Source organism: Schistocerca cancellata, chromosome 3, assembly GCF_023864275.1.
Source record: "Schistocerca cancellata isolate TAMUIC-IGC-003103 chromosome 3, iqSchCanc2.1, whole genome shotgun sequence".
Taxonomy (NCBI): Eukaryota; Metazoa; Arthropoda; class Insecta; order Orthoptera; family Acrididae; genus Schistocerca; species Schistocerca cancellata.
Window position 1 is genome coordinate 351,100,178 of NC_064628.1, and position 15,027 is coordinate 351,115,204.

The following is a 15,027-nucleotide window of genomic DNA, read 5'->3' on the forward strand; positions in this document are numbered from 1 at the left end:
GCGGAGTATGGATGTAGATGTAGATGTACTTAAACCTAACTAACCTAAGGACATCACACACATCCATGCCCGAGGCAGGATTCGAACCTGCGACTGTAGCTGTCGCGCGGTTCCAGACTGTAGCGCCTAGAACCGCTCGGGCACTCCGGCCGCCTGGAAGGTCATTAACATACAGGGTGTCCAGAAAAGGACTCCCTTATTTCAGAATTAAATATCTCGAAAACAAAGATCGATAGAGGAATGCAGTAAACGGTATGTTTATTGTGAAAGCTGTAAGAAGTTTATACAGCAGTTTGAAATAATAGTTACATAAGCTGCTAACAGATAGCGCTGTAATCGCTATACGTAATGCCTAGTATAAATAGTGATCCGAAGCCCAGAGCGATCAGTTCCACTATTAAAACGTGAAAGGAGGTTAGCGTACCGAAGGAAGGGATTAAAACCTTGTACTCCATTGAACAACGCGTTTTTCTGGTGCTAGAGTACCACAGGTTATAAGAGAGTCCTACGGCAACAAGGCGAAGTTTTCAAACACGATTTAATGTTCCAAAAGGACCCGATGCGAAAACCATTCGTACGCTCTTCGCAAAATTTAACGAACAGGCCGCGTAAGTGATGATCTAGTGGAGCATGTTGGCCGCAAGCAAACTGCAGTTACTCCTGAAAATATCGCCACAGTTTCTGGAATTATTCAGCGAAATCCAATGTCATCCGTCCGTAGAATTGCATCTGAGACTTGTTTGGAGCGTTCTACCACGCAGAAAATACTGAGAAAGAGCCTACACATGTTTCCATTCAATATTCAAACGCACCAGGCCATACCAATACGAGCTGTGCAACAAAGGGTTGCCTTTGCTAATCAGATGCTCGCAATGATTGATAGTGAAGGATTTGATGTTGGCTGCATCTGGTTTACAGATGAAGCACACTTCCACCTGAATGGGTACGTGAATAAGCAGAACTGGCGATTTTGGGGTTCCGAAAAGCCATATTGGTGTGAAGAGAAACCCCTGTATTCTCCTACAGTTACTGTGTGGGCTGCAGTATGCAGCAGAGGCATTATTGGCCCTTTTTTCATTCGAGAAACGGTCACTGGTGCACGTTACGTAGCAATTTTGGAACAATTTGTCGCCACACAGCAAGCGTTAGAGGATCGACCATGTACTGAATGGTTTATGCAAGATGGAGCCCGACCACATCGGACCGAACAAGTGTTTCGTTTTCTTGAGGAATACTTCGGGAATCGAGTCATTGCTTTGGAATATCCCAAATTTACTGGTGCAGGCATGGATTGGCCTCCATATTCGCCGGATTTGACTCCGTGTGACTTTTTTTTGTGGGGCGCAGTGAAAGACATGATCTACCCGAAGCATCCCTCCACGCTGGACGAGCTTGAATCGGCGATTTCTGTGGCATGTGAATCCATTTCAGTTGAGACCCTACGAAATGTGATGGCGAATTTCATTCTTCGTTTGCGCCACCTCTGTAGTGCGAATGATGAACATTTTGAAAACATTGTGATGTGATTGTTTGCAAAGATTGTTTTCATACGATTATTTCACTTATGTATGCTGATATGAGCTGTACAGCGTACAGCGTCATCTGTTAGTAGCTTTTGTAACTATTATTTCAAACTGCTGTATAAACTTCTTACAGCTTTCACAATAAACATACTGTTTACTGAATTCCTCTATCGATCTTTGTTTTCGAGATATTTAATTTTGAAATCAGGGAGCACTTTTCTGGACACCCTGTATAATAGGAACAACAAGGGACCTAAAATAGAGCCCTGGGGCACCCCTTGTCTGATGGTTTCATAATTTGAATGACTATAGTTACGTGGTAACTCTGATACAGGCACAAACTGTTTTCTATTAGAAAGACAGGATGAGAACCATGAGCCTGCTACTCCTGTTGTCCGATAATATTTTAACTTTCGTATAAGGATATCATGCTTAAAACGATCAAAATCTTTAGCCAGATCTTTTTTTGGTTCTTTTTTTCTTTTTTGCAACAAAAATATGATGTTTTGTTCCAATGGGATAATGCTCGCCCACGCACTGCTCATGAAACTTAACATGTTCTGCAAGATGTGCAGCAACTTCAGTGGCCAGTACGTCTCTCGTGTCCAATCGAGCACGAGTGAGATATGATGGAACGAGAAGTGGATTGTGTCACTCGTCAATCAGCAACTCATACAGAACTACGTGAACAGGTCGAGCAGACGTGGAATACGTATCACGGGACAGTATTCGCCATCTGCACGATCGAGTAGATGCCAGAGTGAGCACCTGCTTTGCCGCCCATAGAGGTTACGACACTTATTATCATGGGTGTTTCAGTATGGGTCGATCCCGACTACCACAGAACCGTTTTTGTTACTGGGCTGTAAATGGCTCTGAGCACTATGGGACTTAACTAAATAAATGGCTCTGAGCACTATGGGACTTAACTTCTGAGGTCATCAGTCCCCTAGAACTTAGAACTACTTAAACCTAACTAACCTAAGGACATCACACACATCCATGCCCAAGGTAGGATTCGAACCTGTGACCGTAGCGGTCGCGCGGTTCCATACTGTAGCGCCTAGAACCGCTCGGCCACTCCGGCCGGCGGTCTGTAAATGTAAGCAGTTCATGTACTCCGTATGCAGTGTTGCAGCAATAAATCTTGAGTGAATTGGAGACCTGTAAAACGGTCTACCGTTGTTTTTCCGGTAGTGTATTATTCAGTGATAAAAGAACCTAACAGTCAGAACGATTACGACTGGCGTGTTAATATCATCAGTGAATTTGAATAACCAGACCTAAAAGAGGACACATGCCAATTTCAGACTCAAAGATAGCGACATCTCCCACTCAGACGGTTGTCGCTAGATATGAAGTGTGGTATAAGCCCCACACGAACCAGTTAAATTCTTGGTGAATTTAGCCTGGAGCATGATCACACTCTGTTCCTAGTTATCGTGACGGCAGTTCGGATCGGAACAAAGCCCGTCTCTCTTTCACAGGCATGTTACCGTCACATGCAAGCAATTTCAGGCATTAGCTGCTGCTAGTCCCCACAGTGAGAGCCTTTCTGTACGCTGTGGCTCTAATGGACCCGTTTAGGTGGTACTGGAAGCAAGTGCTAGCCCGAAATGCGTATTTTAAAGTACTGCTTGTCATATTTTGACTTACATTCGAAGAGGAGATCAGACGCGCACAAAAAAATTGTATTGTACACAGCGCCTTCTAGCTGTACACTTGGAACTGCTTGTTGCTAGACTGTCTTACATGCGAAAGTACAACACACACTGATCAGTCTAGTCTTTACCAAATTCAGGGCTAGAAGTTTCGTCCGCCGAACTCTTCAATTATAAAACTTCTGGGCGCACCTTAACGAACACGGCTTGTTTCTTTATATGGCTCTCATCGCTGTTCACAATTCACAGTAAATAACAATTCGCTTGTAGTAAACTGTTCACACCTCACGTTATACGACAAGTGACGTCGTGCCTTCCTATAATTTACGTGCTCTCTATGCGATTAATGAAAATCGATAAATTGGAATCATTTTTCTGAGACATAATTTCAGTCGCAGTTATTTTTGTGGTCATTAAGACAGTGCAGCATCACTCAAAAACTTTCGCGTATTTTTATCAAAATAGTTCATTATTTGCAAGTTAATTTTTCTAATTTGCTATTACCCTTCGGTTCAGATACAGATTATTTTATTTATTTATTTATCTGTATAAGCTGATCTGGTTATGGACATCAGGCCCTCTCTTACATCGTACTAAGGTTTCACACATACGGTATCTATTAGTTCATAATTATTTAAGAAATAACAGTTTTAATATGACAACTAGTATTACATTGATCTGAGTGTCAGAAGTGGCAGTGCGAGTGAATTATACTGACTGTGAACGAATAAAAAACTGGTGGTACTTCTACTACCGCAATAATAATAGCAATAATTATGACATTAATAACAATAATGACAGGCTGAAAAAAAATCAGCTAACCCGTTGCAAATAAAGGTTCATTGAAACCACTGACCTAAGTTTCGACAATTTTAAAATTGTCTTCTTGACAACATGCAGTGAAACATAAAAATTACATTATTAGTTATAAAACTGTAAAACAGAACAAAGCAATAACTCGTATATAAGGGTACTCACTTATTACATCAGATGTTGAGCAAGTATATTTAGCAAAGCCAAACGACACATCTGACATCCAGTTTAAGAACACAAATAATCATATACCAATTGTATAGGATTGCAGCACTATAGTAATACAGGTGGGAATATCAAAAGCCTAGTGTAGTGGTCGATCAACAGAAGCCTCTTGTCGACTTAAAAATTGACTTGCATGTTACGTTAATGGGCCACTACACTTAGCATTTGATCAGCACACCTGGCAATACTATAGTGCTGCAATCCTATATGATTGGTTTGTGTTCTTAAGACTGATGTCGAATATGACATTTGCCATTTGGCTCTTCAATGTACTTCATCAGTATCTTATGTAGCAAGTGACTACCCTTATCATACTATCTTTTTGCTAGAGTTGTCACTTTGATCTGTTTAAAATTGTTTTGTAACCATTAATGTAATTTTTAGGGCCCATTACCCGGACGAAACCTAGGTCGAGGATTCCAGTAAACCTTTATTTGCAATTGTTTGGCTGATTTTTGCAGCCTCTCCAAGTTTACTGTTACACAGTTGCTGAAACTGCAGTCGTGTTTGAGATTTTAAAATAATGATACTCTCAGATATAAGAAGAGTTTATAGTGATAGACAATAGATAGATGTTCTCTGAAACAGAGAGTTCTGGGAAAACGAAATTTAAGGACATTGCACTGGCTAAGAATACTGGAAAATGAGGCAGATCAGGTTGAGAAGAGGGATGTACAAGGGTAAAGAGTGCACACAGGGACAATAGTAACCCTTATTGTTGCTTTAGTAGATACGACGTTACCAGTCTTCTGAAGCTGGAGATATTATTTAGTTCTCTGTCATAATGCGGGACACTGTTCCAAAATCGTGTTCCTGGTGCTGAGAAGGACTTTGAGAAGGTGTCTGAACGATGGAGTGGGACAGAAAGGATTTTGATCTGATTACCAATTGAGTAACAATCAAAATCACGAAACTTCCCAACGAAAAACATATATTGTTAAAATTCGTAAACAGTATCTCTACCAACATTATCGTTAAACCTTATAAAAAATGAAAACTAAAAAAAAAAAATGCTCCTCCCGAAAAGGCCATGGAGGCCCAAAGGTACCTTCCAGCCGCCATGTCATCCTCAGCCCACAGGCTCACTGGATGCAGGTGTGGTGGTAATTGGTACATATAAATTGAAATGACTTTAAATAAATAATTATTTGTAATTAATTCAGTTACCTGAGCTCATATGCAATCTGTTTCCTTACAGGCATAAACGATAGACGACACTGTAATTCAAAGTTCCATATTTTTTGAGGAATTTCTCTTACTCGCTCATAGATGATGTAGTCACATACTTCCTTCCTCTCAATACCACTGTGTACTGGAAATGCCCAAAACAAGTGCAGTTGAGACAAACTACCCCTCTCTCACTCCACAGCAGAAGTAATTTCCGCCACAACAGGCATCCATTATGATGTTCAGAAAGCAGTTTCAGAATTTAATTACACTGTCTTGTTTGCCCATGATTAAGATAATTAACATGAGAACGTTTCTGGGAATCTGTAAATATAAAGTTGTATAATTAGAGATTTGTATCATTTCTCTTCCATGCTGTTACAAGTATTAGTTTCTCTGTTTTTAATTACTCATTTAACTAATATCCAAAGTTCATTAGCGCTGTATGAAGCATCGCACATACGTATATAACAGCTTACTGCGCTTGAGAAAAGTTATTCATTGACATCCTAATAGTCACAGTATCAGTTTCTGTTTTCCAGTTCTTAATTTGCTACTGAATTGCCTGACGATGCATTTTAAAACATGGACTGCTGTTTAATTTTTCGTTGGCTGATTATATTTTTATAGATGAAAGCCCTGCTTGGAATTTTTTTCCCATTTGTGTAATTGATTCATCGTAGCTCCATTGCTACGGGTATGGATTGATACTGTTGTGGTCTTCAGTCTTAAGAGTGATTTGATGCAGCTCCCCACACTACGAGGTGTGACGGTAAAACAACAAGACTATTCCAGTAAAGCATATTTAGTTTTTGTCATTCTCGATGCACTCCTTTCCTCTATTCCCACAACGTTCCATGTGAATTTTCTGTTGATGGAAACAGTGCTGGAAGCCTTCCTCTGTAAACTCCTTGAAGATGGGAGACACTTTTCCTTTCACTGTTTCAACGGACTGAAATGTTGATCCTTTTAATGCAAATTTGACCTTGGGGAATAGATAAAAGATAGGTAGCGCTAGGTGAGGCCAATAGTGTGGATTGTCTAACAGCGGGATGATGTACTTCGCTAGAAGCATCTTAATAGGCAACGTAGTATGAGCCGGTGGGTTGTCTTTCTTATTTTCCCACAGCAGTGTGCAAGTATCTCAAGGTAACAATGTTGATTAACAGTTTGACCTTTAGGAACCCAGTGCAGATGCACAATTCCATGAACATCCATAAAAAGACAATCATCATCGCTTTGAATCTTGATTTGCTCATTCGAGCTTCAAGTTTCTGGATCATAAGTGAAAAAACAATATTCGTCACATGTTATCAGTCTTTCCCAGAAATCAGGATCATTTCTAGAGATACTCGAAGTATTAGTACAAACATTTTCACGAGTTTCTGTTTGTTCGATCTTGAAAAATTAAGGCATTAATTTCACACACACTTTTCTAATGTTAAGTTACTTATGTAAAGTTCGCCTTCCATATTCTTTGTCAGTTCCTAAAGGGACAGCCATCGATCGAATGCTCTACCGAACGTCAGATCGAATTACATATGTTCATCTGTTTTTGATGATGACGAGTGTCCCGGGTGCGAGTTAACCTCATTGTCTTTTTGGCCATCTTGGAAACGCTTGAAAAATCAAAACTTCGCTCGCGTACATGTTAAAAAGTCTTCGGCACACGATTCTTTAAGTAAAAGTCGTATTATTTCCAAGTTTCATGTGAAACTTAACGATAATTCACTGCTCATTATTACACTTCTCATTTTTCCGGCAAAGCTAAATAATAGTTCTTATACAAACAATGGACACGGCCACACTAATTTGTATACGGACACCACAGGAGCCCCATTCTACTGAGGAGGCTTCATGCCTCACAGCGTTTGGTCGTTCACCTTTGCCGCATGCGTGCTTAGTCTGTGACAGCCACAGTCCCGTTACTTTATAGCCACACCTCGTACAGTGTGCAAGATTCTTCATCTCCGTACAAATGCCGCGACCTACATCCATCTGACCCTTCGTACTGTAGTCAAACTTCTGTCTCCCTCTACAATATTTATCAACATATTTATCTCCATTACCAAGTTGACTGTTCTACGATGCCTCAGGATGTATTTCATCTCCCTACCCCTTCTGTTAGTTATCTTGCGCCGTAAATTTATTCTGTTCCCAACTCTAGCCAGTCCCTACTGAATATTTATCCGATCTACCATATTACTGGAAGGAAGTGTGTCACTGTTGATACTGATGCTATAATGTAACTGTAATATGCTTATCGTTACCTGTCTCATATTCTGTCACTTTAAATCCAGTATAATGAGCTTATGATTCCTGTTTGGGTCAAACGGCTCTGAGCACTATGGGACTTAACTTCTAGAGTCAGCCGACCGCGGTGGTCGAGCGGTTCTAGGCGCTTCAGTCCGGAACCGAGCGACTGCTACGGTCGCAGGTTCGAATCCTGCCTCGGGCATGGATGTGTGTGATGTCCTTAGGTTGGTTAGGTTTAGGTAGTTCTAAATCTAGGGGACTGATGACCTCAGATGTTAAGTCCCTTAGTGATTAGAGTCATTTGAAACATTTCCTCTTCGTCTGAAGAATTCTTGGGTAGTTCCGTAAAGTAAACATTCTGTTCCTTTTTAGGGTTCCGTGTCTCCATCGGTAAAAACAAGGAACACTTACAATGGCTTTGTTGTGTGTCTGTCTTTCCGACGGTTAAGGCACTTTTTTAGGGGGCTCAGGTTCGATTCCCGCCAGGGGACTGGGTGTTGTGTATCCTTCATCATAATTTTCATCGTCATTGACTTGCAAGTCGCCGAAGTTGCCTCATCTAAAAAGGACTTGCAATACGGCGGCCGAACTCCCCACGAATGGGGCCTCCCGGCCAACAATGCCATACGATCATTTCCATTTCTTTAGGAAAAGGTAAACGTATGAAGTTGAAATTTACGTCACATACTAAGGACTATGGCTCCTTAATGTCGAAAAAATCGAACTTTATAAGTCAACGAAATCAGAAGAAACGGTCATTTATGTCATATTTTGATAATCGCAACCTGACTCATCAAACCTACAGTTTAATTACCGTTGGCTTAGAATCATGAAATTCAGCAAAAAAGAAGGTTTCACACTACAACCGAAGGAAAATAATTCTAAAACTGTAAATTTGTACTTGTATCACATGAAAAAAAGTTTTTGTTATTTGTTATCAGACAATTCGTCCGTCTCTGAAGACTCCTTTTTCTCTGGAATTGATAGACAAATCAAGTTGAAATAGATGTTACATAATTTGGTCTATGGTCCTTTGGCGATAAAATAAACGTTAGCTTTTTAGTCAATGCAGTAAAAAGATTCGGCCATTAATGTCACATACTTTGATACTCGCAAACTCACTCATAAAAACCCGTTGACGTACAATTATGAAATTTGGCAAGAAGCAACGCATCACAGTACAAGTTACACAAAAAATCCGAAAAGCATTGATTTGTTACTATACCACTAGAACAAAACATTTCTTTTGTCATTTGGTATCCGACGTCAAACCTGAAATTAAAATAATCATAGTTCTGCATTAAGGGCGACGAGGTTGCAACATTAAAAGTCAAACATTAGGCAAGAAATGACTTTATTGCTCATCGGACGCATTTCGGAATTTACTTATCATCAGATATCCAGGAGAGATTACAGAACTTAGATACGCGTTTCAAGTTGTATGTGAACCATACATTCCAAGACTCCTGGATATCTGATGATGGCTGAATTTCAAAACTCGTTAAATGAGCAATAATGTCATTCCTTGTCTGACGTTTAACTTTTCCCACTGGGACCTAGTCAGGCTGAATGGAGAACTAAAGATTCTTACAATAATGGTGACCTGCCCTCTGCATAACTTTATGTCACATTTATATTATTGAAATCAAAACGTTCTCGAAGATCTTGAAGTTCCTGCGATCAATATCTTACTAGCGTCAGGGTCGATAACAGGCGAGATTCTCAATTCCCGGAATGGGAGGTGAGAAAAGTTTGTACGGAACCCTCAGTGCAAATTTCTACTGGTACCTGACAAAGTTTTTGCTTTGAAATGGCGTGGAGCTGTGATGTGTTTCGTTGCCAAATGATGTGTTTCAAATAGTAAAAGATGTATAATCACTTCTTTTTTGTAATTTTCATTTCTATTTCCCTGTAGTTAAGACATCAACAATTACTAGGCACTTTTTACCTGACTTTGGCATCTGTGTTCACTCAGTATAATAAATTTGTGTACATAATTAAATCAACTCCTCAGTTCTCTCCTACATTCTCCTGATACTGTCCTCCCACTGTTGATTAACCCCTTCATTCCTCACAATAATGGATCTGCTCAACCCCTTGTCCATCGCCTGTCTTCAGCCCCTCTCCGCAGTAGTCTGCTGCCCAGCTGTAAATGCTTCTCCTGCCGCCCCTGCTGAGTCTCTGCTGCTTTTTGCTTCAATCTGCCACTGTCTCATCCTCCTTCTGGACCTATGTCGATCGAGTGACACCCCATGGTAGCGTCCGGACGAAATCCTTAAGGATGTCTACTCATTATAACTTATGTGATCATACGATCCCACGTTGTACTCAACACCATTCGTTAACAACAGCCCTTATTTTAAGTGGTACGTTATTCTAATCAATTTCCACTTCTTCTGTGGTTTGAGTTAAAATTTCCTTCACATCATATTTTAAATACACAAAGTTGGAATGTTCTGCAATGATTAAAATGAAACTAGATAATGGATTTTACTGCAAATACCATCACGCTACAACCAATCTTCTCAGCATTCTTCTACAACGTCACACTTCAAAAACTCCTCTTCCAGCTGAACTGTCCATTGTCCAGTTTTCACTTCCTTGTAAGGCCACACTTGCGACGGCGTGCGGTCAGTCTTTACCTTAAATTAAGTCCCTTACCTCAGCAAACTCCTTAGAATCACTGCCTGCCCTGCAGTGATGTCCACTGGTGTGCGAAACGTAAAGAAGAAAGTAACTTTGGCATGATGAGTTACTGCTAATAACATAGCTCGATCACAGGAGAGAAATGTATATATGACTTGCGAAATGATGCGATTAATTTTTAACGCACACAAAAACTGATATTCGTCATGATCACTGTATTTATTCGTTCCATACTGCCGTACACGTTTCGGCCATACGCCATTCTCAGACGCTCTGCAAGAGAAATACATTGTTACAATTACTGAACTCTATGAAACAAAATCGTGAAACTTCAGAACGCTTTGCGGCTGGGCATGATGGGCATGATGGGAATTAGTATGGTGTTTTTTTTTATTTTTTTTTAGCGACGAAACCCACTTTCGTTTGGATGAAATCATCAGTACGCAAAATTGGCGCATTTGGGGGACTGAGCATCCGTATTTCGCGATCGAAAAATCTCTTCGGTTGAACGGGCAATTGTGTTGTGTGTATTGTCCAGTCACGGAATAATCGGTATGATATTCCTTGATGGCATGGAGACTACCAACGGCATGTGAAGGTTTTGGGAGATGATTTCTTCTCCATTGTCCAAAGTGGCCCCGATTTCGACAAGTTGTGGTTCATGCAAGACTGAGCTCGACCCCTTGGAAGCAGGAGATTGATGTCCTGGAGGAACACTTTGGGGACCGCAGCATTTTGGGGTAACCACTAGCATACGCCTCGATTGGCAGCCATATTTTTCAGATCTGAACACATGTGACTCCTTTTTGTGGGGCTGTATTGAAGACAAGGTGTACAACAATAACCCCAAAACCATTGCTGAGCTGAAAACAGCATTCAGGAGGTCATCGACAGCATCGATGTTCCAACACTTCAGCGGGTCATGCAGAATGTCGCCAATGATGGTAGACATATCGAACATGTCAAACCTAAATCCGAGTATCTGTAGTGACGTTTACATGTTGAAGAAAGCATGTGCACGCCGTAGTTTATAACTAAGTTAGGTTTTTTCATATAGTTGAATAATTGTCACCGTCTACATGAACGAATATCAGTGAAAATACATTGGTACACTTACATAAAACGTATGTTCTTCATAGAAACGGAAGAAGCAAGCACGCAGTGAAAAACACTGATGAAACACATGAAATTTACAATATAAATAAAAAGCCAAAAGAGGTATAGGTCGTCAGGAAATCTACACCACATTATTAGTTAAAAAGAAACGATGGTGGACCAATTTAGTTTCTTTTATGTAACTGTAACAACGCATTTTCACTGATACTCTTTCATGTGTTTCTCCTGTAGAGCGTTTTAAGAATGGTGTAAGGCCGAAACGCGTAAGGCAGTGCAAAATCCATAAACGCGGTAGGCAGGACCAATATCAGTTTCTGATGTGACGGCGCAAAGTCGAGCGCCGGCACGCCAGCCGGGAACGACAGGGAAGAGAAGGCTGTAAGAAGTTAGCCAACCGCACACTGACCGGACCTCCCTCCGGGACGACAACGCGACAGCGGCGGCCCCTAAATGAAGACGATATGAGCGCCCCTACCGATTGGCACGCCCCAGTTCAACAGCAGCTTCAAGTTTAGCGACTTAGATAGCAGCGTCAACGCTAGTCACTTTGCTTGTACTATCTATGTAGCGCAGACTTGGGATTGTCTATTGTTGTTGTTGTTGTGGTCTTCAGTCCTGACTCTGGTTTGATGCAGGTCTCCATGCTACTCTATCCTGTGCAAGCTTCTTCATCTCCCAGTACTTACTACAACCTACATCCTTCCGAATCCGCTTAGTGTATTCATCTCTTGGTCTCCCTCTACGATTTTTACCCTCCACACTGCCCTCCAATTCTAAATTTGTGGCCCTTGATGTCTCAGAACATGTCCTACCAACTGGTCTCTTCTTCTAGTCGAGTTGTGCCACAAACTCCTCTTCTGCCCAATTCTATTCAATACATCCTCATTAGTTATGCGATCTACCCATTTAATCTTCAGCATTCTTCTCTAGCACCACATTTCGAAAGCTTCTATTCCCTTCTTCTCTAAACAATTTATCGTCCATGTTTCACTTCCATACATGGCTACACTCCATACAAATACTTCCAGAAACGACTTCCTGACACTTAAATCAATACTCGATGTTAGCAAATTTCTCTTCTTCAGAAACGCTTTCCTTGTCATTGCCAGTCTACATTTTATATCCTCTCTACTTCGACCATCATCAGTTATTTTGCTCCCCAAATAGCAAAACTCCTTTACTACTTTAAGTGTCTCATTTCCTAATCTAATTCCCTCTGCATCACTCGACTTAATTCGGCTATATTCCATTATCCTTTTTTTGCTTTTGTTGATGTTCATCTTATACCCTCTTTCAAAACACTGTCCATTTCGTTCAACTGCTCTTCCAAGACCTTTTCTGTCTCTGACAGAATTACAATGTCATCGGCGAACCTCAAAGTTTTTATTTCTTCTCCATGGATTTTAATACCTACTCCGAACTTTTCTTTTGTTTCCTTTACTGCTTGCTCAATATACAGATTGAATAGCATCGGTGAGGCTACAACCCATTCTATACTGAAGAATATTGGTTATTCTGTATTTTGATTACGACACATATGTATATTTGCCGAAGTTAAGTACTGTAATTTTCTTATTGCTACAAAACTCACTAATAGGACTATTTGATTGTTGGTCTAGCAAACCGAGTGTTCAGGGTTCCTAGACACTGCATTTGAGTGCGTAGCTCGATGAAACGTGGACCATACAAAGAAGGAACTGCCGTAGTATAGTACAGCAGATAACTGAAAAATACCTAATTCATTATGTGTTCCTACCCGTTTGCTGTATAAGGGTACGTGCAGCATTATCGGACATCATCGTTTTGGTGCTCCAGGTGTTAGTACGGGATGCACAGAGTTGCCAGGGTATACTGACCTCGGGATCCTTAAACACGGTACACTCACGAGGCAACGTTATTCTGTTACTGTACTCCGTCGCCACGTGCGACTTTTCAGGGGTGCATTCGGCCCTGACTTCATTGTTATGGTTGACATTACGCGACTATAGGAGTTTCCGCGAAAGAATTGGCTTGCCCGTTCCACCGGCTTAAATCCCATCTAGCACGTCTGGGATGCGTTGGGCGACGTATAGCAGTTCCTCCACACGCACCAACGATCGTCCAGCAGCTGTCAAACCTGCTGCTGGAGGGACGGGACGCCCTAACACTAGAGCTTCTTGCCGGCTGATGTGGCCGAGCGGTTCTAGGCGCTTGAGTCCGGAACCATGCTGCTGCTACGGCTTTCGGTTAGTTAGGTTTAAGTGTTTCTAAGTCAAGGGGACTGATGACCTCAGATGTAAGTCCCTTAGTGCTTAGGGCCATTTGAACCATTTAGAACTCTTTACCAACCGTTTGAAAAGCGTGGAAGCGTGATCCAGGGCATGCATCGCCGCTCATGGAGATCACACACGCTATTATTAAGAACAATTTCCCGCCTTTTATAACGTCCATCACGTATCGTTGTGCTTTCGGTGTAATTATTGTCTTTGAAAGAATGTGTAATTTCTGTTCGTCTCATTGTGTTTCTGAAGAAGAAAAATTTGTTAACATCGAGTATAGATTGAAATGTCAGGAAGTCGTTTCTAAAAGTATTTGTATGGAGTGTAGCCATGTGTGGAAGTGAAACATGGACAATAAATAGTTTAGACAAGAAGAGAATAGAAGCTTTCGAAATGTGGTGCTACAGAAGAATGCTGAAGATTAGATGGGTAGATCACATAACTAATGAGGAGGTATTGAATAGAATTGGGGAGAAGAGGAGCTTGTGGCATAACTTAACTAGAAGAAGGGATCGGTTGGTAGGACATGTTCTGAGGCATCAAGGGATCACCAATTTAGTATTGGAGGGCAGCGTGGAGGGTAAAAATCGTAGGGGGAGACCAAGAGATGAATACACTAAGCAGATTCAGAAGGATGTAGGTTGCAGTAGGTACTGGGAGATGAAGAAGCTTGCACAGGATAGAGTAGCATGGAGAGCTGCATCAAACCAGTCTCAGGACTGAAGACCACAACAACAACAACATGAAAATAAAACTTTTACACCTGTTAGCTGTTTGTATTCTGAAAGGTTAGAAGATTTTATGGTAATTGGTGTACGAGAAAAGACTTTAGTAATTCATAAATCGGTGTGTATTTTTCATTTCAATGTCAGATCTGTACACTCGTGCTACTTGTCTTGCTGCAGTCGAGCAAATTCTTCGCATGGGGTCACTTTCCGTAGGAAAATGGGCCACTGAGCGTAGCAAGGAGAAAATAGCTTCCCAATAGTAAACGCTTATCGCTACTCCATAGAAATACTGTTAGAAAGTACTTACCAACACTTAAATACATATTACATAGTAGTGGTTATTCCTATTAGTTCTGTAGTTTACTGGTTTTCCGCCATTTTCAGTTTCTTGTCAGATGGCACTACTAATATCTCCTTTCCTGCTGTTGGCCTACCTGGGGAATTTATGTGCTCAACAGGAGGCTGTATCTCCAGTGTACGGTTCGACTTGCTCCTGATCGCTTAAATATCGATCGAGTGTGAATTTAGTATGCCGGTTCTTTGCGGATGGACTACACTTCTTGAGGATCCTCCTAGTCTGTTATCTGCCTTTCTAGCGACTAGTTTTTGTGGTCACTCAATCTTAAATAGCTGC